This window comes from Ambystoma mexicanum, unplaced genomic scaffold, assembly GCF_040938575.1.
Source record: "Ambystoma mexicanum isolate Mex_15411 unplaced genomic scaffold, UKY_AmexF1_1 Mex_scaf10, whole genome shotgun sequence".
Taxonomy (NCBI): Eukaryota; Metazoa; Chordata; class Amphibia; order Caudata; family Ambystomatidae; genus Ambystoma; species Ambystoma mexicanum.
The window spans coordinates 2,557,501-2,560,000 of NW_027182325.1; the positions used below are offsets into that span (position 1 = coordinate 2,557,501).

The 2,500-nt window shown below is 46.8% G+C and overlaps 5 non-coding genes and 4 pseudogenes across 5 annotated transcripts in view; all 9 read left to right on the top strand.

The window, feature by feature from the left end:
- The window catches only part of LOC138537258 (5S ribosomal RNA), a 119-nt gene extending 6 nt beyond the window's left edge, over positions 1-113 (top strand). Inside the window, exon 1 of the ribosomal RNA XR_011285400.1 lies at positions 1-113. This exon is cut by the window's left edge and continues 6 nt beyond it. This is a non-coding gene — a ribosomal RNA (5S ribosomal RNA).
- Positions 114-219: 106 nt separating this feature from the next.
- LOC138543546 (5S ribosomal RNA) lies at positions 220-338 on the top strand. The gene has a single exon (XR_011290618.1). It is a non-coding gene; the product is annotated as a 5S ribosomal RNA (ribosomal RNA).
- Positions 339-444: 106 nt separating this feature from the next.
- LOC138542650 (5S ribosomal RNA) lies at positions 445-553 on the top strand (annotated as a pseudogene).
- Positions 554-658: 105 nt separating this feature from the next.
- Positions 659-767, top strand: LOC138545419 (5S ribosomal RNA; annotated as a pseudogene).
- Positions 768-1,221: 454 nt separating this feature from the next.
- On the top strand, positions 1,222-1,340 carry LOC138549159 (5S ribosomal RNA). The gene has a single exon (XR_011292944.1). It is a non-coding gene; the product is annotated as a 5S ribosomal RNA (ribosomal RNA).
- A 106-nt stretch (positions 1,341-1,446) lies between these two features.
- LOC138546731 (5S ribosomal RNA) lies at positions 1,447-1,555 on the top strand (annotated as a pseudogene).
- A 463-nt stretch (positions 1,556-2,018) lies between these two features.
- Positions 2,019-2,137, top strand: LOC138536756 (5S ribosomal RNA). Its single transcript, XR_011284919.1, has one exon. It is a non-coding gene; the product is annotated as a 5S ribosomal RNA (ribosomal RNA).
- A 106-nt stretch (positions 2,138-2,243) lies between these two features.
- Positions 2,244-2,362, top strand: LOC138551102 (5S ribosomal RNA). Its single transcript, XR_011294836.1, has one exon. It is a non-coding gene; the product is annotated as a 5S ribosomal RNA (ribosomal RNA).
- A 106-nt stretch (positions 2,363-2,468) lies between these two features.
- Positions 2,469-2,500, top strand: part of LOC138544462 (5S ribosomal RNA) — a 109-nt pseudogene continuing 77 nt past the window's right edge.

The window sequence follows — 2,500 nt, forward strand, 5'->3', positions numbered from 1 at the left end:
GGCCACACCACACTGAATGCACCTGATCTCGTCTGATCTCGGAAGTTAAGCAGTGTCAGGCCTAGTTAGTACCTGGATGGGAGACCGCCTGGGAATACCAGGTGCTGTAGGCTTTTTTGTGCTCCAAGTTCAGGAAGTGAGCCCTTTCTCAATTGCCTTTTAAAACTGCAAGGTCTAGCCGACTAGATGCTTAAAAGTACAACACTCACTAGGCCCAGAGCCTACGGCCACACCACACTGAATGCGCCTGATCTCGTCTGATCTCAGAAGCTAAGCAGTGTCGGGCCTAGTTAGTACCTGGATGGGAGACCGCCTGGGAATACCAGGTGCTGTAGGCTTTTTTGTACTCCAAGTTCAGGAAGTGAGCCATTTCTCAATTGCCTTTCAAAACTGCAAGGTCTAGCCGACTAGATGCTTAAAAGTACAAAACTCACTAGGCCCAGAGCCTACGGCCACACCACACTGAATGCGCCCGATCTCGGAAGCTAAGCAGTGTCGGGCCTAGTTAGTACCTGGATGGGAGACCACCTGGGAATACCAGGTGCTGTAGGCTTTTTTGTGCTCCAAGTTCAGGAAGTGAGCCATTTCACAATTGCCTTTCAAAACTGCAAGGTCTAGCCGACTAGATGCTTAAAAGTACAAACTCACTAGGCCCAGAGCCTACGGCCACACCACACTGAATGCGCCCGATCTCAGAAGCTAAGCAGGGTCGGGCCTAGTTAGTACCTGGATGGGAGACTGCCTGGGAATACCAGGTGCTGTAGGCTTTTTTTGTGCTCCATGATTAGTTATTGCGCAACTTCTCAATTATTTTTCAAATTTGGTATGTTTCCAAAATAATTGTATCCCGTTTTATAGCGGAAATGTTGGACAACATCATGAGGGCTGGAGCTACCTTTTTACATAGAATTAGCATACAGGTAGTGTGTTCATGGGTAATAAATCGACTTTCACATGTAATGCAGTACAGAGAATATTGAGTCCTTCAAGAGGCATGAAAGAAAACCATTATTGTGTTGATTGTTCTCTCCACCTCCCTGCAACAGACACAGGATGGATGAATTAAAGTTATCCTACCAGACATAGGAGTCCTGAATGGGCCCACCAGTCTTATATATCTCGCCTGATCGAGCGATGAGCGTGGTATCATGTTGCAAGTGGCTGCATGGCTTAGCTTACTAAATGCAAATGCATAAGAGTAATATTCTTAGCATTCCTAGAGCCTACGGCCACACCACACTGAATGCACCCGATCTCGTCTGATCTCGGAAGTTAAGCAGTGTCAGGCCTAGTTAGTACCTGGATGGGAGACCGCCTGGGAATACCAGGTGCTGTAGGCTTTTTTGTGCTCCAAGTTCAGGAAGTGAGCCATTTCACAATTGCCTTTCAAAACTGCAAGGTCTAGCCGACTAGATGCTTAAAAGTACAAAACTCACTAGGCCCAGAGCCTACGGCCACACCACACTGAATGTGCCCAATCTCGGAAGCTAAGCAGGGTCGGGCCTAGTTAGTACCTGGATGGGAGACTGCCTGGGAATACCAGGTGCTGTAGGCTTTTTTGTGCTCCATGATTAGTAATTGCGCAACTTCTCAATTATTTTTCAAATTTGGTATGTTTCCAAAATAATTGTATCCCGTTTTATAGCGGAAATGTTGGACAACATCATGAGGGCTGGAGCTACCTTTTTACATAGAATTAGCATACAGGTAGTGTGTTCATGGGTAATAAATCGACTTTCACATGTAATGCAGTACAGAGAATATTGAGTCCTTCAAGAGGCATGAAAGAAAACCATTATTGTGTTGATTGTTCTCTCCACCTCCCTGCAACAGACACAGGATGGATGAATTAAAGTTATCCTACCAGACATAGGAGTCCTGAATGGGCCCACCAGTCTTATATATCTCGCCTGATCGAGCCTGATCGAGCGATGAGCGTGGTATCATGTTGCAAGTGGCTGCATGGCTTAGCTTACTAAATGCAAATGCATAAGAGTAATATTCTTAGCATTCCTAGAGCCTACGGCCACACCACACTGAATGCACCCGATCTCGTCTGATCTCGGAAGTTAAGCAGTGTTAGGTCTAGTTAGTACCTGGATGGGAGACCGCCTGGGAATACCAGGTGCTGTAGGCTTTTTTGTGCTCCAAGTTCAGGAAGTGAGCCCTTTCTCAATTGCCTTTCAAAACTGCAAGGTCTAGCCGACTAGATGCTTAAAAGTACAAAACTCACTAGGCCTAGAGCCTACGGCCACACCACACTGAATGCGCCTGATCTCGTCTGATCTCAGAAGCTAAGCAGTGTCGGGCCTAGTTAGTACCTGGATGGGAGACTGCCTGGGAATACCAGGTGCTGTAGGCTTTTTTGTACTCCAAGTTCAGGAAGTGAGCCATTTCTCAATTGCCTTTCAAAACTGCAAGGTCTAGCCGACTAGATGCTTAAAAGTACAAAACTCACAAGGCCCAGACCCTACGGCCACACCACACTGAATGCGCCCGA